Source organism: Canis lupus, chromosome 6 (genome assembly GCF_048164855.1).
Source record: "Canis lupus baileyi chromosome 6, mCanLup2.hap1, whole genome shotgun sequence".
NCBI lineage: Eukaryota > Metazoa > Chordata > Mammalia > Carnivora > Canidae > Canis > Canis lupus.
In genome coordinates this window covers 19,256,714-19,284,400 of record NC_132843.1, presented here as the reverse complement: position 1 = coordinate 19,284,400, position 27,687 = coordinate 19,256,714, and the positions used below count along the sequence as shown (strand labels likewise).

The 27,687-nt window shown below is 42.0% G+C and overlaps 1 protein-coding gene across 4 annotated transcripts in view; it reads left to right on the top strand.

The window, feature by feature from the left end:
- KCTD1 (potassium channel tetramerization domain containing 1) overlaps window positions 1-27,687 on the top strand; it is a 183,932-nt gene that overhangs the window by 92,785 nt on the left and 63,460 nt on the right. Inside the window, exon 1 of one of the 4 annotated variants that reach the window (XM_072829104.1) lies at window positions 14,122-14,235. The exons of the other annotated variants lie outside the window; for them this stretch is intronic. The gene's annotated coding sequence lies outside the window, so the exon portion shown is untranslated. Of the gene's footprint in view, window positions 1-14,121; window positions 14,236-27,687 lie in introns of those variants that run through there. 4 annotated transcript variants of the gene reach the window in all.

The window sequence follows — 27,687 nt, the reverse complement described above, 5'->3', positions numbered from 1 at the left end:
TTTTCCTTGAAAGCAAAAGTAAATATTCACCTTCTTGTAAAGTAAGACCCTTAAAATAATCCTGGTTTAGAGTCACACATGATGAATTAAGAGTTAAAAGCCTGAGAAAGTTTACTAAAGTATATATCTGCTTGGAATAATAATGAAACAGTTTGTCTATTGGCATCTGTCTGCCGGTTTCTTGACATCAGTGTTCTACAGAATCAAGAGTCAAGATTCACAAAAGGTGGAGGCGGGAGTTGTTTAGTGGGTTTTGTTTTGGCCTAAGGAATGTAGTTGCTCTGTCACAGTCTTGTTTCAACCGAGTGAGATAAATGAGTTCTGTAAACCTGACTACTGATTCTTTTCCGAGTTACAGTCAGATAAATATAGTTTCAAGTTAAATATAGATTTGAGTGTCCATATGTTGGCTATATTGTTATTATGCAAACATTATTTTAGCTAAAACACTACAAAAAGTTGTTCTTTTTGCCCATAGTCAAGTCAGCTTTTCATCTATGTTAAAGTAAGTTTTTTCCATCAGCATTAAGAGGTTTTAAGGAAACTCTTTAGTAACTTCTGTAGAACTCACTTTATGAAGTCTGAGCATTCTAAGAATGAAACGAATGTTTGGTTTATGTAGAAAGCCGATATTAAACTTTTTCCTCTTGTATTTATTAACATCACTGGAACTTTTGAGGTCCATGGCATTTCCTTGGGATTGTTGACTGGCTGGGGTTACTGGCCTGAGGCACGGCTTCAAGCCATCAACTGCTCTTGCTGGTCATTAATCTTCAGGAAGTGCTGTGTGTACCTTGAGCTTCGGTCATTGTTACTTAATTATAAACATAGACTGTCTAATCTTAATATTGGCCAGGTTTATCAAGTGGCATTGCATGGAAATCACTGTTGATCGTATTATCCTAGACTTCTTGATAACACGCACCCTGATACTCTGGTTCTCTTTTAACGTGGCAGGTTTCTCAAAGAATGAAGAGCCTGTTACTTTAAGTGCATTTACTTTTTTTACTTCTGGAGCGTGTTACTAAGTGTGTCATTTGTGGGACTGGTTGAAAAATGAATGCATTCAAGGATTAACGATTATAGAATTTGTGATTTTTACTCATGTGAAGTTCCTGGCTTTTGTGGAGTTGAGGAGGGAGAGTTATGGTTGTGATGGTTGCTTTAAGAAGTTCACTCTTTAATTCTCTGGAATGGCTGTTAAAAGCAAAGGGCAATTCTTGTCTCCCCTCCTCCTGCATAGCTGGTGTGACCTAAGATGATCCAGTTACTGGTGGAGCTTCCTAGCAATCTTGGAGATCACATGGTACATTTTAAAAGGTTTTAGCATAGCCCATCCTACATTTTCAGAGCTGTCCTCCTTGCATGAAAATACAGCATTTCTCCTGCCTCAGAGAATAATACCTCAGCTTAGATGGAGAACAAGATTTCTAACTTTAGTCTTTATCACTTACACAAAAAGAATGTAATAAGAGTCTAGATCCTAAATATCATAGTTTTGTTGCTAAAGCTTTATAGACTGTGCCTCTCTCCAGCACCAAACAAAAAGTGTGAAAGTCAGCTCCCTAAAATATACTTAGACACAGTCGTAAGCTTGTGACAAAAGTGTCTTCAGTTGCTCTTATTTGACTTTTACCCAGATTATTTCCAGAAATACTTGTAAGGAATTCTGCACATAGGAAATAAGCAGTGGGAAGAATCTGGAGTTGGTGGTACACAACTACTGTGTCTGTTTCATTGGCTTCTCTAGGGACCAGAGTCATCCTTAGAGTTTCCCAGCTGAAAGTTGAAGCAGCCTCTCTGTGGGGCACACACAGTAGAGCCTTGCCTTTGAGAAGTCAGATATTGATAGCACCGGGAGGGAAAACGGTGATTGGTCGGTGATTGTTCAGGTGCTTACTGTGGTAAGGGAGAGCGTATATTCAATCTGTCTACCAATGCGGGGGGGGGGGAGGACACATGTATTTTATAATCGCCAAAGTCTTGTTTTTAATTTGGGAGGGCTACTTACTCTCTTTCTTAAAGAGGGAATCAAACTTCAGTAAACATGAAGGGAGTCGTGGGTTTAACAGCCAAAGCTGTTGTAACAAGACTTTTTTGTAATGGTTATCTGGAGCTATTCGGATTAGCTGCCTTGTATAAAACTGGTATTTTTCGTGCTCTCGAATGTTGGCTTATGGCTATCTTCCTTTTTCTACTGCAGGAATATTTGCCCTCCCGTTCAAATTGGTGGAGAAACTAAATGTCAGTAACCTAAGTATGTAACTTTTTTCATTCATTCAGGAAACAGTTATTGAGCACCTACTATTTTGGCTTTTGTACCAGGAATCTTTATAAATTAATCCATTTTCCACTTGGCAGGTAGTTGCATTGGCAGGATTTGGGCCTCATTAACTATTAAAACCAGATCAAAATAAAGAAAGTTAAAAGGTGATGCCCTTAGTGTTTAGCAGCAGTCCTTTTGGGAAAGAAATCTGTATTTTTAACTCTTATATATTATTACCGCAGTCATTATGCAAGTAAATTCTTTTAAATTGCTATGAACCCACGTGTGTATTAGCTCACTATTAAATCTGCTCCAGGAAACGGGAAAAGAAGTATGTTGCTGAACGAGAAAGGGGCTCCCGTTCATTTGAAACTTAAATCTGTGTTGTCACCCTGATTTTAAAATCTGGCTCCCCAAAACAAATGTTACCTAAAAGGCCATCCTCTTCTTGCAAATAAGAGCTCCTTCTTCAGATAGGACTGCTCATTGCACGTGGGAATGCTGAGGCTGTTTCTGCCTTGGCCTAGGCCCATTTCAGTTATTTAATAAAAAGTTCAGTTTCAAGATGACCTTTTGGTGTCTTAGCTGCCATTTGAAAAGCAAAATTGATATAGGAGTTGTGGTATGGTGGCCCATGTTGACAATCTTGGGAACAAACCTATAAGCTGGTAATCTGTGGGTCTTTCATTTGACAATACTCTATTTTTGGGACCCATTTTTACTTCTCTTGATTGATCCTTCACTGCATTATACCAGTTAGTCAGGATGCCTTTTTAAAGACTTCTCTGGACAATTTAAAAAGAGAAGGTAGAGGAAATTAGTTGGTCCAAGAAGGGATATCGATTGTCCTTGATAAAGCAAAATTAAAGAAAACGTACCTTTCAGATTTGAAACATTGCATGGGCAAACTTTTTTATTTAACACTAGTGGTGGTGTAAGGCCACTGAATTCAACCATTGTTGATTGAGCCCCTGTTGACCTGCTAAGTGTTGTCTAAAGGAGTAGGATCTGGCCCTTGCCCTTAGTCCTCAGTGGGGCTTTGCAGAGGATGGGCAAGTTAGTGTGGGCTTCAGACTAGAGTGACTGTGTGATACGCACACATCACAGTGGAAACAGATGAACTTTTAATGTTTCAGGTTCTGTACGATTTTAGGCTCGTTGGGTTTTCAGATTTGTAAAAGTTTCTCTTGGCCTGCTATTCTTCAAGAGAGGATGGGCTCTGAATGGTCTTTATAACTGGGAATGAGTTTCTACGTAGTCTAGAAATAAATGAGTGTTTAAGCCAGTTGAGATAGCTCACCACAGCAAGGGCTATATTTCCAGATGCCTGCGGCTTGAAACCAGACAGCCGACCACAGTAGATCCACTGTACTACAGGAGACCAAACCTAATGAGACGTGTTGTAGGTTTTTGGTAATTCTCTACATCCTCTGTTCAACTTTCTTTACACTCAGACTTCTCTCAACTTCTACTTTTAACAACCTGACAGAGCCTGTTCTTTCTCTCTAAAAAAGATAACATTATATGTGACCGCAAATTTTTATTAGTCACTCATTTTTTTGTTTTTTTTTATTGTTCACATCCTATCCTAAACTTGGTCCAAGTATGGGATGACCGAATTTTCAAAAACAGCAAAGTGGGAGATCTCTTATAAGACTGTGAACGTCCAGAGCGTCTGAGTGTTTCGTCAGAGGTTTTGTCACAGTGGTTTGCTGTGGGGCTGCTTCCTTCTGGAAACCCACTGCATTCTGAAACCTGTGATTCCTGTTTAGACCTGTGATTCCTGCAAATTGGCTCTCCAGGCAATGAGTTTGGTGTTTAATATGCAGGATGCAGGGAAAGTGTGCCCTTCATGTTGTGCCCAAGATTGCGAATCCGAGAAACCACCAAGGAGCCGACACCGATGCAAGCACACGAGGGTTTATTAGCAAGATCGAGCTTGGGTCCAAGTATACCCAACACAGCGGAGCAGGGACTTGGACCCCAAGGTGGGTTACAGCTGGGTTTTTATGGGCTGGTCTAGGGGATTTCCAGAAGGGGTGGAGGAATTTCTTAAGCTCTGTTTTCATTCCGATATGGGACTTCCTGCCACGGGCGTTAAGCTCTGTTCTCATTCTGATATGGGGCTTTCAAGGGCGTTAAGCTCTGTTCTCATTCTGATATGGGACTTTCTGTCAAGGGTGTTCTGTGGTTTTTCCTGTAACTGAACTAGGGTAAAGTTCAGCTCTTATGCACAGGGGCCTGAGATGGCTGTACTTGTGCTAACGCTGAACTTGAGGTGGAATGGCCTTAATTGTCTCGGCCTCCACACGTCATACTGGAGGAACGATGTGAGGATGGTAAAGGGCTCCCATGTTGATTGAGTCCGTGTATATAACCCTGGAAAGCTGAGGGACGTGGGGCAACCCTGAAGGAAAGAGGACCGGGAGCCCGCCAGAGTTGTTTAGCTCCCCATCAGCAGACCATGCCCCTCCTCCCACCCCTCCACCCCAGCCCGCCCCCCAGGTAGGTATTTGAAAATCACCTTTAACCTGCATACCTTTCCTGGGAGGGCCTAGCGTCAAATTCACACCTCCAGCCACTGCTTTCTCCTGATCACCTGGCAGTGAACCCAGGAAGATGGGTATTTTGATCCCAACTGGGAGGAAGGAAGGTAAAATGTACTACCTGAAAGGGCTGACAGATTTAAGAGAGCATCAGGTTGTAGGCTTCTAGGAAAAAAAAAAAAAAGGAGAGGAATTCAGAAAGGAATGCTGAAGGATGGCAGAGATGAATGGCACTTCCTTTGTGAGTAATATGGTCACCAAATTAGAATGTCAGGACTAGTTTGGAAGCTTTTAATCATCATTTTCTAGTTTATTTTTTTTAATTTTATTTATTTATTTATGATAGTCACAGAGAGAGAGAGAGAGAGAGAGAGAGAGGCAGAGACATAGGCAGAGGGAGAAGCAGGCTCCATGCACCGGGAACCCGACGTGGGATTCGATCCTGGGTCTCCAGGATCGCGCCCTGGGCCAAAGGCAGGAGCCAAACTGCTGCGCCACCCAGGGATCCCATCATTTTCTAGTTTAACACCACGTCTCCAGTGCAGGTTCACCCAGCTCAGTCAGGTGTCTCACCATTCAGCCCTTGCCCTTCCTCTCCCACCGAAGAAAAATGGAACTGTTACTTATAGCATCTGTCCCATGTGGGTGCTTTGCACCATATGCCATGGATCAAGCTAGTAGATGCACTATATGTATGTATGTATACACACACACACACACATTTATTTGGTATTTCTGATTTCTCCATCCCCCTCCATTTAGACAGCCTGGTCATGGATAATACATTCATACAGATACAGATGCACACATATGTGTATACAAACTTGACACATGAAAAAAAAACCCATTTTGTTATTGTGGTCTGAGAAATAAGTATTGAAGGCAAATTTCTTGAGCTTGCAGGTGAGTTATCATACCTGAACTCATTATGTTTTTTGCCAGGTAGTTTGAAGGAATATAACCTAGAAATGAGAACTGTTTCAGCATTCCCAGCTCCCTAGCCTAGGTTCTAGGTAAGCAGTTGGACCCAGTCCAGGCAGGAGTGAATGAGAGGCCTGCTTTGGCTGTGAAGGTCTCATCCTATGGGACCGCAGTCTGGGGAGACAAACGAGACCCCCTTCTTGCCGAGTCTTGATGTCAGCTGTCACAACCTCTAACTGATTCTGTAGTTATAAAGTGGTGTGTTGCCATTATAATGACCAAGACAGACACACCAGACAGACAGACAGAGGTTTGTGTTTTTTTGTTTTTTTTTGTTTTGTTTTATTTTGTTTTTACCATGGCCTACTGACCGGCAGCCTCTGCATCACTTGGGAACTTGTCAGAAATACAGACTCCCTCAACTCTGTATCCCTGAATCAGCTCTCGCCTTTTCACATAATTCCCAGGCAATTTCTGTGTGCAGACCACCTTGTTGAGCATTGGTTCGCATGGTGTCTCACCTGGTCCTCATCCAGTTCCTTGAGGAGTTATGGTTATCATTTCCATTTTTGAGGGAGGAGACAAAGGTTTAGCTGTACTTGACTAACCTGTTTAAGGTCTAACAACTGATAAGTAACTGTGCCAGGATTTGGATCCAGACCTGTTTGATTCTGGAGTCTCTGCTTGCTTGCTTGCTTGCTTGCTTATTTATTTATTTATTTATATTTTAGATTTTATTTATTTATTCATGAGAGACCCAAGGAGAGAGGCAGAGACACAGGCAGAGGGAGAAGCATGCTTCCTGTGGGGAGCCCGATGCGGAACTCGATCCCAGTACCCCAGGATCATGCCCTGAAGCCAAAGGCAGACACTCAACCACTGAGCCACCCAGGTGCCCCAAATCTCTGCTTTTAAATCCATAATCTGTTGATTCCACAATTCTTACCAATAGAAAAATCCAACAAAGAGAAGGTGACATACCATCGGATTCTTATTACTACCTTGGGTGCTTTCCTAGAGCCACTTAAGAGAGAACTTTTTACAATCAAGCAAAAATCAATCAGTCATTAGCAGAGAATTCAAGAGTATTTCCAAGTCCATATGTACTTCTTTCTCACTGTGTGGGGGTCCCCCAGCCTTCTGTGGACCTGGAGACTACAGTAGCCTCTTGAGAAGCCCCGTCTTATAGCAGTTAAGAACAGATGCCAGTGCCAGACCCCCTGGACCATTTCAGGTCTTGCCCAGAGTTTCCCTGTATTTCCCTTTCCTCCTTGGTCAGGGGGAACGCGGTCACACCTACTTGCAGGGTCACCAGTGTAAAGGGAATTACTATTTGAGAAGTGCTGAAAGCCTTTCCATCATTTTGTTATCTTAGCACAGGATGTCGTACTTTTGGAAAACTGCTGATCTTGGTGTTAGAGTCCCAGTCTGAGACTTCAGTTTTCCCTGGTGAAAAGCTTGTGTGGGTGCTGTGCGGGGCCTCTGCTGTATCTTCTCATGGGGCATGCCTACACTCCTGCGGATAGCAGTTGCTCTGCTCTCCTAGGAGCCAGGAAGTCTCCAGGCAGCCTCTTGCACTGTGGCTCACCAGGGCCCTCCTGTCTCTCACTTACCTCAGAAAGCCTTTGGGGCGCTTGGTGGACCCAGTCGGAAGAAAGTGCGACTCTTGATCTTGGGTCATGAGTTTGAGCCCCACATGGGCTGTAGAGATTACTTAAATAAATAAAACTTAAAAAAAAAAAAAAAAAAAGGAAAAAGAAAGCCCATCCCATCCCTGTGGATGCTTTACCCCAAAGCCTGTTATTCTGTCCTCTGCTTTTTAAGATTTGCATACACTGTAGCCCCGGGTAAGATTGATCACTACACTTTGTAGGTTCATTCTGCAGAGTGCTCCTATTTCTCTTTCCAAAGCCCTGGAAATTTTCAAGTGCTGAAGGAGTTAGGGAGAGTTCCCCGAAGGGCTTAATTGATGCCCAGACTCCATCAGATTTGCAAAAGTTAGCTTAGAATGAGATCAACAGCTTTTCACAAGAGATTGAATTTTATTTGGAATGGTTTAGGATTCCAGGAATGATCGAAACCCAGGAGTTTTGACAGCATTAGGAAGGTCGTTATAGTAATAACTCCCATTATTCTAGAAGTAGGGCTTATATTTGGCTAGATCCTATGTTGTGGTATTCACATTTCCTTAATGCATGAATGGACTATAATCTAAAACTTGACTTCTGCCCTGGAGATTATATAAATCAATAGACATTTCACTTAAAGTTGAGATGTAATAATACGTGTTTTGAACAGAGCAAAATCAGGGTAATTGGTGGTGTTTTGATGCAGTATTCCTGACCAATTAATGACCTCTTATGATGTGTTTTAAGTTTGACAAAGTGCTCTTATAAAATAGAAATGATTGATAAGATGATGCAGGGATTCATTACCCCTAATTTAGTTTGCCCTTCAATTATTCAGTATTCAGCCACCACAGTCCTTATAGGGATACTTTTGTGGGCTTTTAGAATTGTATTAATTCTGTTAGTTAATAAATATATCTGTTAATTTTAGTAAGCCAGCTCATCTGGAATGTTGGCTTCTGTTTTATGACATTCTTTCTGACAATTATATCTAAATAAATTTTAGATATCTTCTTCTGTCATGAACAAATATCTCATTGTTTTTTACTCCAGGAAGAAAAGACGTGCAGATGTTTATTTTGCATTGGATTGAGGTAGCAGTTTAAAATCATGTTGCTGTAGAAACACATGGAACTAAATAAAAGTATAACAGAATATTAGAAAACTGATTGAGGTAGCTTTGTTTTCTTTTCCTTCCCAACTCAGTGTTCATTTACATGTTAGTTTTTTATAATAAATGATGGGATATTCTTTTTTTTAATTTTTTATTTAAGTTCAATTTGCCAACATATAATGATGGGATATTCATAATGCTGGTGATTTCATGTTTTCTGGATCATCTCATAAGGGGAAAGAAGAGTGATGAGTTTCCAGGTATGTTTTTCTAATTGCTTTTTTTTTTGGACTTATGAAGAGGATCATGGGGTCATAGATTCCATCCTTGCATTTAACTACCATCTAAGTGATATGCTTTAGTACCTTTTGGAAGATGAGTGAAAAAAGTCAAGGTGAAGGAGAATACAGAAAAACTCTCAAAATAGCATTTATTTATAAAAAGCATTTATTGAGCACTTACTGTGTGCAAGGTGGGAATTTGGAGGTAAGGAATAACTTAAAAATAGTTAAGACACTAGAAAAACCAGAATGGCAATACCCAGGTAAAGTCAAAAGGAAGGACTAGTTGGGAGAGGAAGAAGGTCTTGCCTCATTTAATTACTATTCACAAGTAAACCTTGGAGAGTAAATGGTATGTATCACTGTCTAAGAAATGAGACTGAAGATGGCCTAATGAAACTGAAAGACTAAACACTGAAATCCTGAAAGTGTATAAGGAGAATGTGAAAACTTGGAAAAAATAAAATCTTGTCTTGTCAAAATTTAAGCCTTTTCTTTGCTATCACATTGAGAACATGGCTATTTTAGATGTCCCAGCACGAAGGAAGGTACCACATTTCACCACATATCAGCCCCTCTAAATGTTCACCCAGTTGTTAAACCATGTATTTTAAAGTTAAGTATTCGTGTAATAACCCAAAGAAATTCAGAACTGATACTTTTTCATAGTTTACATTTTAATTATCGCTTTTCCAGTCACTACGAATCCTGGCTCCTTTGGTGCCCAGCATTATTTCTTTCACATCTCAGGACTGTGGGACCATACTATGAACAATTGGTTATACTGAGGTACTTGTGAATAGTGCTTTAACCATTTGCAAAGGACTCTCTTGTATGGGACTCCATTGTAAGGAGGCTGCAAAGGGCGCTTTCTAGAGTCAGGGATTGGGTTAGGTAGATGGTGGGAAACAGATGAAGTCCTTGTCCTTAGAGGACTCACTCATAGTCTTGTGGCAAAGGCAGACAAGGAACATGGAGAATAAACCCTGATCATGAGGCATGTTCTGTGATAGTCTACCCACAAGCAAGCTGAAGGGGTTGGATAGGTCCTTAAACCCATTCTGCAGGTGGGAAAAACTGACCCTCAGAGAGGTTAGAGACTTTCTCAAGTTCACCTCGCTATGGAGGAGCAAAGATAAGGTTCTGATTCCAACCCCAGGTCCAGACCTCTTCTACACTGGTACTTTTTTGGGAATAATTTATAACTAAAGTTATAAAAGTGGTGCAGCAGGTACATAGCACTGAAGAAAAGTAAAAGGACACTGAACCACAAGTGTGCACATGGATGTGTCTTTTTTTTTTATCTTTTTAAAAAGATTTATTTGAGAGAGACAGCAGGAGCAAGGGTTGGGAGAGGTGGGGGCAGAGGGAAAATCAGACTCCTCACTGAGGAGGCAGCCTGTGGAGGGGCTTGATACCAGGACCAGGCCCTCGAGATCATGACCCGACCTGAAGGCAGATGGTTAACCGACTGAGCCACCCAGGAGCCCCTGGATGTGTCTTTTAAAAACTAAAAGAATTTTTTTTTAAAGATTTTATTTATTTATTCATGAGACAGAGAGAGAGAGGCAGAGACACAGGCAGAGGGAGAAGGAGGCTCCACACAGGGAGCCCGATGCGGGACTCAATCCCGGGACTCCAGGACCACACCCTGAGCTGAAGGCAGGCAATGAACTGCTGAGCCACCCAGGGATCCCAAAACTAAAAAAATGTTAATGTGATTTTTGTGCTTTTGGAGTTGCAGGAAAATAAAGGGAACATTCTGGATTAGGGTGAAATAGAATGGCCCAGTCTTCCAAATGTCAGCACGCAGTCAAGACGACAGTGGCTGAAAGCTGTAGTTGGGTTGATTTGGGGACCTCCTGTGGAGCCCTGTGTGTGATGGTTGAGGGCTGGTGGCTCCCTGTCAGGCCTGCTACTGGGGCAGGTTGTGGGCTCTGCTGGCCTCTCGCTATTCTCTGCAGAGGTTGAGGACTTGCACCCCGCCCCAAAGTCCTTCACTCTTTCCCATTTGCTCAGACCACTTAATTAAAAGAAAAAGTGAGCCCAGTTCTGATGCAGAGTTATGACTAGTAAAAAGAACAATAAAAATGACTATAAAGTGCCTGACAAATAGAAAATGTTTAATAATACTAAGGTGCTTTATGGGGCAAGGGTTTACCTCTTGGCACGGGATAACAGACCTTCCCACAGAGGCTTTTCCCTTGCCGCTGCTCTTGGCAGGCAGGTCTTGTCCAGCCGGAACAGGCGAGTGAGACAGATTCTGTCCGTCTGGGGTCACCTGACTTCATACTGCAAGAAGATCTCAGGGAAGTATCAGCGACTGACATGTGGCCCATTTGTTGGTGACAACCAATAACAGGGATAAAGGACACTTTGGTGACCCAGGAGCAAAAAGGAAACCAAGGAAGAGATGCAGGAAAAAGAAAAGGGAAGGGGAGGTAAGTAGCAAAGCTACCTCCAGTCTTACAGGAAATTTGGAGCAAATCTTTAACACTCTGTATCAGTTCTAATCAGACTAACCAAAGGATAGACCAAGTTAGAGGTAGGAGAAGAATTACCCTGAATGGCCTTGGGCAAGTTACTTAGTTTCTCTTCTGTTAGAGGAAGATAATAGGAATACTGTGAGTAGTAAAAGCCCATAGTATGGGCTCAATAACAATTCTTTGTTAAAAATTATGTTGGTTAGAGGTTATTGACAGGCTAGAGGAAAAGTAGAGAGATGGTTATAATTTATAGTTGATCCTCAGTGTTCTCTTTTTTAAGACTTTTTTAAAAAGTAGGCTCCACGCCCAGTATGGAGTCCCATGTGGGACTTGAACTCACAACTCTAAGTTCGAGACCTGAGCTGAAATCAAGAGTCAGACATTTAACCGACTCAGCCACCCAAGCACCTCAAGAGTTTATTTTTTAAATAATCTCCACACCCATTGTGGGGCTCAAACTTAGGACCCTGAGATGAAGGGTCACGTGCTATACCAAGTGAGCCAGCCAGGTGCCCCCTCAGTATCCTCTTTTAAAGCTAAGACTGAAGATCTCCCCTCCAAAAAAATCACAAAATATTTATAAACACAGGTGAAAGAACGTAAGCATGCAAAAAAAAAACCCAATTAGAGAACCCACATCTATGCTAAGAATAAAATAATGATTACCAGATGGTGCATCATAAAACCTGTACAGTTCAGAGGGAGGTGGTTACTATAGTCTACCTACATATTCCTTTTTGAGCCAGTGTGTAATTCACTGAAGTATAAAAATAAACTCTCAAGCTTTTATTCTCTTATTTATATTATGAAGAGGAAAATTTAAACATACTTTATAGAAAATGTTTAAAGGATTAATTTTGGACTAACTTTTAAGTAGGTTTTAAGCAGCAAAGTTGAGATGACATAAATATGGCAGTATAAGTCCTCAGTGTTCAATAAAATTATCCATCTCATTAAAAAGCATACCATTTGTTTTTTCCTAATTATAAGGATGGAGTTTATAGAAACTGATCTCTTTCATAGTGTTCTTTTTTTTTCTTTTATAGTTTTTCATGAGAACATACTGATACCAGTAAAGCATATTCTAAATTTGTTTGAATACACAAGTATCTTGATCCTATAGAATATAGAAATAGCATCTTTTAAACTTCTGTCTTAAAAATAATACATATGACCATAGGATAAATTGCAGCGCTGTTTTTTTTTTTTTTTTTAATAGTTTAAAAAACATTCTCGTGGCCACTTTACAACCAGAAAAGATCTCATCCAGATGCAATAAAGAGTATGAAACTTTCTGGCAATGTATTACATAGAACAGTGACACTCTTTGTGTTAAAGTGCTAATTTGAGAGAGATTATGTCATTCTCTTAACTCTCTTTTCCTGCTTGACAAATAAAATACTCAACTGTCATAAATCATGAAATAATTCACATTTTACTCTTAATTTCGTCTATACCAACCTGTTTAGGAATGAAGTCAGTAAACACTACGTCATGAAGTTATATACTAGATCGTTAGCATTGAGTGCATTGTTTGGTGTTAGGGCTATGCCTCTCATTCCTGAAGAATTCATCCCCATGGTCGATCAAATTGCTAATATATATGAACAACATGTTCCAGTAAATACTCAGTGCTCATTATTCCATCTAATCCCCACAACAGTCTTATAGGCCAAAGAGATTAATAGCCTGCCCCAGGAAGGACAGACAGTCCATAGTGAATTCAGGACTGGATTCTGGGTCTCTCACTCGTCCATTTATTCAATACATATTTATTGAGCACCTAGTGTGTGCTAGTCACTGACAACCCAGTGAAGAGCAAGACAGAGGTCTCATTTCTCGTGGACTTGGCATTCAAATTGGAGTGACTTTAAAACTAAAGAAACTATCTTTAGCAGACCGAAGTGACTGGGTGGCTACTCCTTCCTTCTGATCCCCCCCACCTCCATCAGTTGGCTCCCACCCATACAGAAGCAGACCACACATACTGGCTGCTTGTGTGAACCTGATCATGGATGAGGCATGAACCCAGGGCAGATGGAGCTGTGACTGGCCTCAATCATTCTTCCAGGTTAAGATGCTTGCTGTGGGATGAGCGAGACTTGAAGTTTCCCTAACGAGATAATTAGGGACAGGACAGGACAGTAAGCTATAGCCCGGGTGTCAGCATGGTTCATTTCTTAAGAGCTCAGAGGGCATAACACCTCTGACCACCTCAATTTGTTAGGTAGGGTGAGGAAATGGAGGCCCAGAGAGATTGAGTAGCAGAATCTGAGCTAGAGTCAGGAATTAGTCCTGATTTACAGGCTCAGAATCTCTTTCCTGGTCACAGAGCCTCCGTCTCCTCACTTGCTAGATTACTTGCAACCTTTCCGACATGATTGCTTCAGACTTAACTGAGTTAATACTTGTGTAGGGCATGGTTCTTCCGCGCCACCCAGTGCAGCATTAGCTGCTGAGGGGCTAAGGTCTTTCTTCTTTGGGGTACACACTCCCCTGGACTTCCTCTCCAAATAGGTCTGTCAGGAAATCTGTGTTTTTTCCCCATCCTGCAAAAGAAAGCAGCTTAGGTGTTATGGATGGAATCAAAAGAAAATATTAACACAGGTGGGCGCTTGTTTGTTAAAGCCTTAGTCCATATTTGTGATGCTAAGGAATCCTGGGATTAGCACCTGAGAATGAGAGATGAGCTGGCACAGCTGCTGGTTAAACTAAACTGTGTCCTAACCTCACTGGCTGTTAATCAGCTAACTCACCTAAACCAATTTACGAGAAGCCCTTCTCAATAAGCCAACTATTACAGGAACACCTGGTCAGGTGACCTTTAGACTTCCTTCCCCTTAATCCCTTCCTACTATCCTATCCTGGCAAGAATGTCTGCAAATCAAATTTTTACAAATCGCATGTTTATAAATTAGATCGCAGTTTAAATGCACTGAGGGAAATTTTCTTTTAGAGCCTTCATTACTCTTTGATGTGAATTCCAGTATCAGGTTGGTCTGTTTAAACATACCTTGGCATACTGATCGTGTCTGTTGCCATTTCTGTTTTGGGGATTTATGTGTTTTAAGTATGTGTATATATATATATATATCTTTTTTTTACAATATTCAACCTAACATGATGTATAAAGAAAGTCATGTATCTGACTTAACTGTATTTCAACCTGTGGTTGAAATTTTCTAATTGATTTCGGGTTATTTTATCTTTATTTGCCATATGCAGAGTAGCCCTTCAAATACTAATGGTTGAATACTTTTAAAAGTGAGAGTTAATATTTTCATAATTTTTATTTGTTTTACTCTTTCGATAACGTCCATTCCTGGGACATTGCCTTTTCACTCATTGCTGTATTATTTACCACAACTGGTATAGTGGATGGCACATTTTATGTGCTCAAAAACATTCGTAGAAATGAATGAAACTGTTTTATGTGAACATTTTAAGGTTAATTAATAATCTTTGCCTTCATAGCTTTGAGCAGAAAGGATTTAAATATTTCACCTTCATTTGAAGAAATGAAAATGAATTCTTTAGCTGTGCAGGTTAGAAACAACACATCCCTCCAATTACACATTAGAAAACAGACCTACTTTTCCTTAAACATTTCTTGCACATCTACCGTGTGCCTCCACCATGCTATGCTCTGAGCATCAGATGGTTGAGACAGTGACCCTGGAGATTAGGACAAGTTCTGTTTCATATGTTCCAAATTTAATTTGCTCTCTTCTATTGATTTCTTGGCACACCATGGGAATCCCTTATACCCAAATGACTCACCACCCAGGGTAACTGGTGGTAGGAGCAGGGCTGTCCTCACAGATGTGTGGGTCTGATCAGCAAGGTTGTGCACTCTGGGGACGAGGGAGGGACTAAGATGGACTTTGCCGAGGTCACCAGACCTAGACGTCAGCCTCTTCCTCTGTGTTTTAAGTAGGGACCAGTGTTCCCCTCTCTCCTACAGGCCTACTCAGACTGTCTTGTCTTTCCTTTTATCCTTTCCCCATCTCCCTCATTTCCCCTGTTTCTCCCAGGCTCAAGCTCCAACCCCCCATAACAGCTAAGAGAAACGCTTTTACGAAGGCACACATTTGATTTCACAGAATCATGCAATCTATTGTATTTGCTCACATTATAGAGTTGAGAGTGTAAAATGTAGAATTTCTCAGGGAACTCCAACTTTACGGGGGCAGTGTTTTAGTTTGGGTTTAGGGAGAAGAAATCTGTTCACTTTTGATCTGTGTTTTGCTGTCTGGGCTAGCTACCTTGGGTTTTGTGGTTATTTAGTGGGTTGTTTTTTTTTTTTTTTTTTTTTTTTGCTTTCATAGTGTTAATTCTATTAATATTAAGACATGTCATACATATATCGTGTTAGGAAATATCGACTGTTGCCGCTAACCCCATTTTACTTTTATGAGATTTGCTCATGGATTCCAGATGCCTTTTTTGATTGTCCACAGCTACAGAAAATAAAATCAGTCCTCTCAAGGTTCTTTAATATCATTGGGGAATTTGTGTCTGTTCTGGTTTTAGGCACAACCTCCTTGGGTTATAGTTTCTTTTAAATTTAAAGAATGGTCTGAGAGGATCAAGTACAGTTAATAAAAAGATATAAACCCACCTGTCTGTTTTTCCTTTTCCTTAGTACTTTTTTTCCCCACTGGTCTGTTAACTCTTGGTTGTTCTTTAGCCTTTACTCTTTATTTTCACTTCAAGGGGGTTCAGAGAGAATAGAGAAGGGAAGAAGGATTTTGATCTGAGAGACATGGTAGACAGAGATGGAAATGCATGTGCAAAGGCCGTGAGGCAGGAAAGAGCATGGAACATTCCAGAATATCCTGGGACTGAAAGGAAATGTGGGCTTTGAGTATAGAGAGGATGGCGAGGTGGTGAGAGAGAAAGCTAGAGCATTCTCAACAAGGCCCTTATGTCTAGGTCATGTTAAAGGTTTCAGACCTTTTCTATGGCCTGGGCAGTTAGTTATTGGATATGTTTTAAGCAAAGGAGGACACAGTCCAACTTACTTTTTTTTTTTTTTAAACAAGTTCTCTCCAATTAAGATGTGGACCATGGATTGCAGAGAAAGTAGAACAAAGGTGGACCAAGGTGTTGATGCCTAAGAGCTATGAGATGGTGTCGAGACTGGCGGGGGTGAGGCAGGAGGAGTTCAGGTAATAGACGAGGCAAACGGTGGTTCTGTGCTGCTGCTGTGTGTCAGAAGAGGGCCCACTTGCTGCCAAAGGAGCCCTGGGGAATAGAAGGGGGAATTCTGCTTTGGAGATACTGAATCTGAGAGGCTCCTGGGATAACCAAGTGGGAATGTTGGATAAGGAGGTAGATAACAGGTCTGGCAAAAGTCTGGGCTGGAGGGCAAAACTCGGAAGTTCATTGGCTTATAGATAATAATTGAAGCCACCTAGGGTGGATTGTGTTGTGTGGAAAGAAATTGTAGTGAGAGAAGGCAGCCCCAAGACACTCAGATGTTCCCAGGCAGAGCAGAGAAGGGGTTGCTGGCACGGAGCCCCAAGGAACTTGTAGGGCATAGTGGATCAGGAGCTGGTGGAGTGGTCGATTTTGTTAATGCAGCTGAGATTTCAAATAAGATGGCACCTGGGAGTCCGGCTCTGGCTTCTCTACAGGGAGCCCATTAGTGGTCTTAGCAGAGTAGTTTTGTGGGTGGCAAGCAGAAGACATGCTTGAGTGATCTGAGGGCACAGTGAGAAGCCAAGAGAGAGAACCAGCCACCTCTTCTCTGCTTGACTGCAGGAGAGTTGGGACTGGAGTTGAAGGGACAGATTTGGTATTTTTTTAAAAGATTTTATTTATTTATTCATGAGAGACCCAGACTGAGAGAGAGAGAGGCAGAGGGAGAAGCAGGCTCCATGCAAGGGGAGCCCGATGTGGGACTCGATCCAGGGTCTCCAGGATCAGGCCCTGGGCTGGAGGCAGCGCTAAACAGCTGAGCTACCCGGGCTGCCCAATTTTGTATGTTTTTTAAGATGGAAGAGACCCAAACATGTTTACATGTTGATGGAAAGGAGTCCGTAGGGAGCAAGAGGGCCTGCAGGGTGGCAAGATCCAGAGGATGGGTGGCATGGCTGGCTTTGGGTTGTTTTGTTAATTCTTTTATGTACTTTTCTAAAATCCCCGATGAAAGAGACTGACCCAGGTTAGACTACTAAGACACAGTAGCCTACCTCCCTCACTAGCACTCAGAGACCCCTCCTCTGCCAGCCCCCCAGCGTGCTCCCTGAAGAGTCTGAACTCCTGGTCAGTGAGGGGATGCATCTCCCCACTTAAAGGACAGCCCTCATTCACCTAGCAGAATATGAACATCTTTTATCTTTTGTATTTGAGTGGAGTAATTGACAAAGCAGAAGATCCAGTTCAAGATAGAGCCCTACTTTATTGAAAGAAATGCTAAGATAAAATAGAAACACTGTATGAAAATGTTTCTCAGACCAGGGAGGCAACTTATGCGTTGCCTTGTATACACCCAACTGACTGGGTCTTGAGTTTTGGGGAATTCATTAGCATTCACCTTAATGGATTTTAAGTATCCTGCAGGTATGCAGAGACAATTTTTAGACTCCAGTCTGAATTGGGCCTGAATAAAGTAGATGCTCAAAGAAAAGGGCTTTAATTTTCTGGCTTTTTCTGGGAGAAAAAAAAATAGTTTTTTGCAGCAAGTATAATTTTTTCAACTTATTTTTTTCTTAATAAACTTTATTTTCTAGAGCAGTTTTGGGTTCCCAACAAAATTAAGCAGAAAATCCAGAAAGTACCCGTATACAGCCTGGCCCTAAGTAGCATACCCCGACAGCCAACCTCCCCGTACCCCAATGATACGTTGTTACAATTGATGACGCCCACAATGATACCTCCTTGGCACCCAAACTCCCTTATTTTACATTTGTGTTTATTCTTGGGGTTCCACATTCTACAGGGACATGCTTCCACCCTGTTGTATCACACAGAGTACTTTCACTGCCCTAAAAACCCTCTGTGCTTCACCTGTTCGTCTCCCCCTCCCCTCTATTTCTTCCTTTCTGGTTTTTGTTGTTGTTGTTGTTGTTGTTGTTGTTTTAGATTTCGTTTATTTATTCATGAAAGACAGAGAGAGAGAGAGAGAGGGAGAGGGAGAGGCAGAGACATAAGGAGAGAAGCAGGCTCTCCGTGAGGAGCCTGATGTGGGACTTGATCCCAGGACTCCAGGGAAGGCAGATGCCCAACCACTGAGCCACCCAGGTGCCCCCCTCCCCTCGATTTCTGTACTTGTTTGCTTGCAGTAATCCTCTTCCATAGTAAACATAAAAATTTGTTTTTCACCTTCCTCCTTTCTGAAGATCTCGATAGAACCCTGATAATAACAACTTTGATTTGATTTAAGCACTTTTGTATACAACAGAAAAATTCAGCCACTGACCTGGAATTACAACTTTAAAGCAATAAGAAGTCTAATTCCAGCTTTTTTCCTCTCTCCGTCAGTATTCCTTCCTCCCCACCCCCCATTTAAACTCTCTGTAGTTAACATTTCAACAGAAGCTTTTTTTTTTCTTTTCTTCTTTGGCAGAGGGCTGGAGGGGAAGCAGACCCGCCCTTGACCCTTGCCTCCCAAATCCCTGCGGGGCAGTCAGCTGAGCCTGTGTTCTTTGTATTTGTATTTGGCCCCCTCCTGGGTGTTGCAGAGTAGATTTCTGTTCCTAAAGAGCCGAGAAGGGAAAGCTGTGGCTCTTAAAGGTACTAACAACAGTGTTCTCAGCAGGGACTTTAAAAGAAAGACGGAGAAAGGTAGTTTGGGGATTAAGGGGTTAAATCATTAGCATTCTAGACTTTGCTGTTTACTCACAGCTACTCCCTACCGAAAATACGAAAATAGGTTGCTTTAAAGCCAGGGAAACTGGCCATTGTAAACTCTCCTGTTTGAAAGTGGTTGGGAAAGATCCCTTAAAGGTGTGGGGTAGGTCGGATTGAAAAGACCAATTCTTCTGGGAAGGGCCACCTTCCACATCAGCTTTACCCACACCTAGTGTTCCCCATTACCAAGCCTTTATCCAGCGTCTCCTCCTTTTCGGAGTCCTTCTGGATGCCTTGGCAGAGACAGGAGTAAAGCAGGCACCCCTTTCTGGACTTCACCGTGCACCTTTTTTCTCATTTCACCAGTATTCGTATTTACCTAGTATTTATCTATTGACTGTTTTTACCCTCATCCCAAATGAAAGTAGGCATGAAATCACAGGTTTGATGTGCTGGCTATATTTTCTAATACTTACTAAAAAACACTTGTAACTATTTAGAAATGACAAAGTAGTCGTCCGGGTACCACCTGAAATAACCCTGCATCTCCACAGTGATGTGTGTCCCACTGTTCAGAACACGGATGTAGACCACAGCCTCACAGAGCTGGAAGGATGCCCCAGATTTCCTGAAGTTCATGAATTGAAGTCCAGGGAGGTTTGTGGGTGCATTTGAGACAACATCTCCTTCCTTCCCAGGTACCGGCAAATGTCAAGGCAGGGATGCCTCCTTGCTGGTCTCTTCTCACAATTTTGTGCATTTTCAGATTTTTTTTTCCCCACTCAGGGTTAATTGCTGGTAAAGACTGGTCTCCTGCCCCACAGGATTGTGTAAACTGAAGGCTGAGCCCTGAGGGTAGGGGCTTAGAGATATCTAAATAATTTGCCTATCTCTCCCTTAAACACCCACCCCAGGTGCTGTGTATGCCCTGGAAAAGGTGCTGTCCCGCAAACTGACAAGGGCCCAGGCCTTCTGGAGTTTACATTCCAGGAAGAATGAATGACAGGGACAAAAGGGAAATAGGTAATAACAAGGAAATATTGTATAGTAGTAAGTGTTCTACAGAGAATGGAAACACAGGGACATGACAGGTGGTTTGGGGGAGTGGGGCTGCTTAGATGTGGCCTTCTGGAAAGAAGTCTCAAGGCATGAAGGGGCCCACCCTGGGAAGAGCAATCCAGGCAGAGGGAACAGCTCCTGCAAAAGTTTTGGAAAATCTTTGGGAAATACCAAGCCAGTTCAGTGGAACTCTGGGGTTCAGAGAAGGGAATGAGGTAGACCAGTTGGTCGGACCTCACGGAGGGCAGTGGGGAGTTGGGACACTAGCTCATACCAGGGAATCATATCCCAGAATTCAGCTCCAGACACAAAGCAGATCACAGGACATACCAGACCTAGTGTATTAGAGTTTGTCTGAAGCCTGAAGCAGGTTGCCTTAATCTCTTAACTACATTTTAACAGTACTGGCAGCCCTGCCTCACAGAGGGGCATGTGTACCACACCTAGCATAGTCCTGGTGTGCTGAAGCACCCAGTGCAGGTATCTTCCTCTTAACCCCTTAGGCCTTCTGAGACACCCTTACTGGTAGAAAAAGAGTTTCATTACCAAAAATAAGCCAAGATTTTTTTTTTAAAGATTTTTATTATTTATTTATTTATTTATTTTATTTAAGAGAGAAAGCGCCCCTACATTTGCACAGGGAGGAACAGCGAGAGAGGCAGGAGCAAGACTCCACGCCAATATGGGGCTGGATCTCAAAACCCTGAGATCATGACCTGAGCTGAAATCAGGAGTCGGACAGTTAACTGCCTGAACCAGCCAGGTGCCACCAGAAATAAGCCAAGATTTTTCAGGTTGGTGTTTGGATAATTCTGCCCTTTGCTGGACTCATCAAAGGAAAGTGCTGGAGATTGTTGGCTGGTATTGGCTGGGTTTTCTGGGAGAGATTTTAGGGGCATGAACCCTTGATATTTAGCATTCTTTCTAGAGGACCTTTTTGAGTGCAGTTTACCAGGCAGTGTAATCAAGGCATTGTGTCAGAGGAGGAATAAAAGTTGTGGCTGTAACAAAGAGCCCTGGAAGGGCATATGTGGTTTTGTGCCTTTAGATTTTTCTTTTCTGTTGAGCGACGACAGAGAGCTCAAGTTCACATGCAGGAGCTGGGAGGAGGGGAAGAGGGAGAGGGAGAGAGAGAGAGAATGAGAATGAATCCTAAGAAGCAGAATCCATGTCCACCAGGGAGCCCATTGCAGGCCGTGATCCATGACCCAAGCCAAAATTGAGAATTGGATGCCCAACTGGAGCTACCCAGGTGCCCCAGATTTTTCTGATTTGAAAATATTTTCTAATTTAACACATGCATGTTAAAAAAAATTTGAATATACCATTAAAAGGAACCTTGCCTCTACTTTTGACTCCCTAGAGACAACCACTGTTACATTTTCTGATGAATGCTTATGGATTCAAACATTCAGTATACATATTCAGATACTTTGCATGCATTCCTTATGATTTTTGGAAGGCAGAATGTTCTTAAATCCTTGAGTATATGGTAGCTGCCCCAAGGTTTGGTAAGAATAGGACAGCATAGAAGATGGGATGTCACGAGGATATCGATCTCTGAGCACGAGTGAATTTGGGGACTTGCAAATAGTATAGATCCTTGCTAAGGGAAAATTAAAAATCATATGTACTATTAAATGAAGCCAATTCTGTCTGTAGAGAGAATGTTTTGGAAATAAAATGGGACCTTGAGTATTCTCATTGTATATACTCTAGGGGAATCCTTTGGAATCTTTTCTTCTCTCACTGAAGCCTGAAAGTGATTGGGTTGCTTGTGGGTGTCTTCATCTTGGCATCCCTGGTAAGCAGATGAGGCCAGGAGTGAGGGTGGTCATCTGTGGTCCTGGGAACTGTCCCCAGTCAGCAGGCAGGCCCCCCTGATGGAAAGCAGACAGTCTGTGCAGGGGAGGCGGCCAGCATCCTACTCTAGTTGTCAGAGTGAGCACTTCAGCTCCAGGTGGGTTCCTGGATGCACCTCCTGAATGGGCAGGGGCTGGATGCCCAAGCTTGTGGTCTCAAGGCATTTGCATTAGAAGCCCTGGGTCACAGCTGAGAAGCTCCTTAGTTGACACCTCACTACCCCACCCCAGAGCCACTCCTGGACTGAATCCTTTTGGTTCAGGGTGTTCCTGAACTGCAGGTTGCAATCTGTTCTCTGCTTGAATCCACTAGTACTGGCAGGGTTTTCTGGTGAGTGTGTCCAGACTCTGGGACCCGGGAGTGGTTCTGAATGGCGACAGCCAGTGTTTGATCACCTAAACTTTAATCCTTGCAACATGAGTTTTCCAAAATGCTAGAAGCTTTTCTTAAATGAGCAGAGAGTAGTCAACAGATTAAAGGAAGCTCCCCACCACTATTTTTCCAAACTCAAAAACTGTGCTAAACAGTAAGATTTTTCACAGAACTATACAAAACTTGCCTTAGGTTTATGATTTTTTTCCATTTTAATGTCCTTTCATGGATATTGCCTAATTTAACCCTTGCAGCAACCCTTTGAGATAGTGAAACTTTGATTACTATCCATATTCTAGAATGAAACTGTTGAGTCTTGTAATAGGCAAATAAATCCATGGCTAGTTTAAACAGAGAGTAAATCATTGTACACCATTGACTTTCCCCAAAGTGAGGGGAAACACAAGTCCTGCAATAATAGGTGTCTAAAAACATAGAGGTGGGGCACCTAGGTGGTTCAGTTGGTTAAGCATCCAGCTCTTGATTTTGGCTCAGGTCATGAGCTCAGAATCATGAGATTGAGCTAACCCTGCTTCAGACTCTGTGCTAGGTGTGGAGCCTGCTTAAGATGCTCTTTCCCTCTCCCTCCGCCCCTCCCCCCCTCTGAAAAAAATAAAAACATTGGGTCACCTGGGTGGCTCAGTCAGTTAAGCATCCAACTCTTGATTTCGGCTCAGGTCATGATCTCAGGGTCCTAGGATCAAGCCTCAAGTCCGGTTCTGTGTTCAGGGGAGAGTCGGCTTGAGATTTCTCTCTCTCTCTCTCCCTCTGCCCCTCACTCTGCTCTTATGCTCTGTCTCTCTCTCTCTCTAAAATAAATAAACCTTTAAGAAAATAAAAAATAAAATAAAAACATAGGGTTCCCAGTCAGGGAAATTTAGGGTACAGTCCCATCAAGTTGGAAGCCCAAATAAAGAAATCTGTTTACCTTGATGTTTCATATATTTATTTGATCATTAACTTGCCATCTTCCCCCACCTGATAATATCTCTCACTACTGCTTCTCACAATATTTTAGGAAACACAAGGCTGTGATATTACTATGAAAAAAGTAGGGAATCCCTGGGTGGCTCAGCGGTTTAGCACCTACCTTCAGCCCAGGGCATGATCCTGGAGTCCCGGGATCGAGTCCCACATCAGGCTCCCTGCATGAGCCTGCTTCTCCCTCTGCCTGTGTCTCTGCCTCTCTCTCTCTCTCTGTCTCTCATGAATAAATAATAAAATAAAATCTTTAAAAAAAAGAAAAGAAAGAAAAAAGTACAATTTTTGAGGAGCTTTTAAAAAAATACATACCCGTAAATTTACTTGTATTCTTTAAAATAATTTTAGCTCTAATACAGAAACTGTAAAAGTTATACACATGGCTTTCAGCCACTAATGCTGTTTTCAGATTCATGGAGCAGCATACATGGCACTGCAGGAAATGCCTGAAATCTACTTTAGGTCTTGGCCACTTACGGGCATTGTGACTTGGTCTGATTAGTTAACCTCTATAAACCTCAGTTTCTCTCTCTTTGAAAATGATGTTATATTAATTCTTTACGATCGTGGCAGGGATTAAATGAGTTGGCTCACAAAGCACTTGGCACAGTATCTGGCACACGGTAAGTGTTTAGAAAATACATTTATTGTTACTTCATGAGTTCCACAGAGTTCAGCAAAGTTTGATGGACTCTGTCTTGGGGATAGATGTCCTCAAGAATTGATTAATGGGAAACTTGAAAAAATTATAGTTGGCTAAACTGTCCAGTCCTAATGTAACTGAAGGAAAAAAGATGAACTCTTTTGTATTAGTTTCCTAGGGCTACCGATAAGAAAGTACCACAGACTAAGTGGCTTTAAAGACAGAAATTTATTGTTTCACAGTCCCAGAGGCCAGAAATCCAAGATCAGGGTGTCAGCTGATTTGGCTCCTTCTGAGAGCTGTGAGAGAGTATCTGTTCGCCTGTCCTTGCTCCCAGTGGTTTGCTGGCCATCTCTGGCAGTCCTTGGCTTGTAGAAGCATCACCCTGATCTCTGCCTTCATGGTCACATAACATTCTTCCCATGTGCAGGTTTCTCCTTTTTGTAAGAATACAAGTCCTATATGACACAATCCAGTCATATTGGATTAAGGTGCACCCTACTCCATTATAACCTCATCTTAACAAATTATATCTGCAATGATCCTCTCCAAATAAGGTCACATTCTGAGGTACCAGAGGTTAGGACTTCAACAAAAGAATATTTGAGGAACACAGTTCAGCCCACAATAGTGATTTAGTAAGTCCCAATGAGAGCATGCAAGAAAAGAGACTTGGTTAAACATCCAGTTGTAGAATTTTGTGCTTGCTTTTTTACCTTGGAACTACCCTTTTCCTCAATCACTTTTATTGAGATAATTTACATACAACAAAGTGAATCAATTTTAAGTGTACAATTCAGTGAGTTTTAACAAGTGTATATACCTATGTATCCACCCCCTCAGTCAGGATACAAGTTATCTCCCGGGTGCCTGTGGAAACTAAGATCAACTGATTCTCAGTTTCTGCTCAGTTCTCCCTTTTGGGGGAAACAATCACAGTCCGGGGTTATGAGATCAAGTGCCCCGCATTGGGCTCCACACTCAGCAGGGAGTCCGCTTGAGTTTCTCTCACCTTCTCTCTCTGTTTCTCCCTCCCCTCCCCTACACCCCCAACCCCACCCCAGCCACGTGCACTCTAAATAAATAAATAAATAAATAAATAAATAAATAATCTGCTTCCTACCACTGTAGACTAGTTATAAGTACCTTTGCTAACATTTCATAGAAATGAAAGTATATAGTATATGTAATCTGTGCTAGTTTTTGTTTTTTTTTTTTTTTTTTGCCTGTGTCTGCTTTTAAAGTGAATCATTAATCCACAGTCATCTAGCAGAGAAGTTTTTAATGTAATAAATCTGGCCCTTAAAATTTTGTAGCTAGGGTGCCTAGGTGGCTCAGTCAGTAAAGCGTCTGCCTTCAGCTCAGGTCATGATTCCAGAGTCCTGGGATTGAGTCCCATATCAGACTCCCTGCTCAGAGGAAAGTCTGCTTCTCCTCTCCCTCTGCTCCCAACCCCCTCCACTCATGCTTGCCACTCATGCTTGTCTTTGGCTTTCTCTCTTTCAAATAAATATAATCTTGGGATCCCTGGGTGGCACAGCGGTTTGGCGCCTGCCTTTGGCCCAGGGCGCGATCCTGGAGACCCAGGATCAAGTCCCACGTCGGGCTCCTGGTGCATGGAGCCTGCTTCTCCCTCTGCCTGTGTCTCTGCCTCTCTCTCTCTCTCTCTCTCTCTCTCTGTGACTATCATAAATAAATAAAACTTAAAAAAAATAAAAAATAAATATAATCTTAAAAGAAATGCTGTAGCTAGATGGAGCACAATCATGATAGACTTAAAAAAAAACCCACATTTATTTCCTTACTATGCCCATCATGGCCCTATATTAGATACCTCATATCCTCATTAAATCCTGAGATTAGTCTTATGGGGTAAGCACTCTTCGCCATTTAATAAAAGGAAGTTTTTTCACTTGTTTTTTTAAAATTGTTGATTACTGCCACCTGAAGAATGGGTTTAGTTGAGGGAAGGTGAACTTTTGCCACGATCAGAGCTTCAGAGCATGGTGTAATGGTAATTTTAGTGAAATATTGCAGGTCATTGGAAAGATTAAAAGAGTGCATTTCAAGAGTTGAATGTGACTGGGGTCCAGCATGCCAGAAGGACCCACAAAACGTTACCTATCATTGCTGTTGTTAGTGGACTCAGAGGCTGGAGCCCCTGGGTGATAATCCAGGCCTGAGCTCGTCACTCTTCAGGGTCCTGGATCATTCACCCTCCTCTAGGGAGCAGCGGGCCTGACCCCTTCCTTCACCCCTTCCCCAGCACACTGCCACTAAAGTGTAAGCTTTCCTCTGAAAAGAGAAGGGTCTCACATGAACAAATGTGGGTACTCTCCTGAAGGAGTTCAGCCTCCACATTTTATGGCAGAGAAGGTTTAGCAATGTGGGGCCGCTGGCTTGGGCAGGAGCACTCAAATCCAGCTCCCCATGCTTCCAGCTTTTGGGAAATGAAAACAGGAGAGATGCCAGCCCAACACTGAGATGTTTTAAAGTCATGCCAGTTCAAAGTGGGACTGTTCTTACCCATGTCAATATCTCTAGTGCCAGCCAGGCTGGAGTACATGTTTCTAGGCATAAATTGAAAGTTAATCATCCTAGTTTTTTGTGAGGGACATACTGAACATTTTAGAGCTAAGGTAGGGAATTAGCTGACAGCGTCTTTCCAGCAGCTCCTTTAGTTTTTGGTTGTTTGGGTTCTAATTTGTCATATTTTTCTCCTCTCTTATCCTTCATATTACTTTTGGAATACATGTGAATTAGGGTCAGTTAGTGTCTGTGTTGACATCCACCCCAAACTAAATCTCCAAATTATCTTCATATAAATCTTGAAGAGGTAGTAATTTTAGCCTAACTGGCAATTAAAAAGCAAGAATTATACTTAATAACCTCCACGGGGGTACCTGAGGTCTTCTGTTTGGGAATCTTAACAAATGCTCTTCATCATCAATAATTGAGGTGGGAAATCATCTGACTTCCATTTAGTTTTACACGGTGATGCAGGACTCCCAGCGTCTCTCAGGAGATGGCAGGGGGGTGACTAGCTGGGTGCACACATGCACCAACGCTGTGCTTTCCAGGCACTTCTCAGCTCTGGGCCCTGACCAAGCCTCTGAGTCTCACTTTCTCACCTTGAGTCTCAGTCTCCCTTTTGGAGGAAACAATCACAATCCAGTTCTTTTCCAGCCCTGAGCTCATTTGCTCTTCATTATCAAAATATCAATATGCAAATTCTGTTTTAGAGCTGCTGACTCAAATATGATCCTGTGTTATGGGATTAACATTAATTTAGTTAAATGTATTGTCAGATTTGACATGGAGGACATATTCATGCTAATTAGAACAGGTATAGTGAATGGGCTCCTGCTAGAGCTGTCTCATTAAGACTGAATTGAATTGATTTTGATGCTTTCTTACAGATTTATAAATTAAGAGTAACAAATGACAGCAACTGGCTCCAAATATATAGACTTTTACCTACAACCATTATAGTCCCTCTCCACAATTATTTTTTACATTTCGTGTATGCAAACTTCTTGCTATCTCCTACTGCCTTCTTTATTATCATCCAACTAAATTATATTAGTGCAACTGAATATAGCTTAATATAGCTTTGGAGAGAGAAATGGTAATCACTGCTTAATTTGTTTAACATTTTATTATTTTTTTTTTTTATTTTTATTTATTTATGATAGGCACACAGTGAGAGAGAGAGGCAGAGACACAGGCA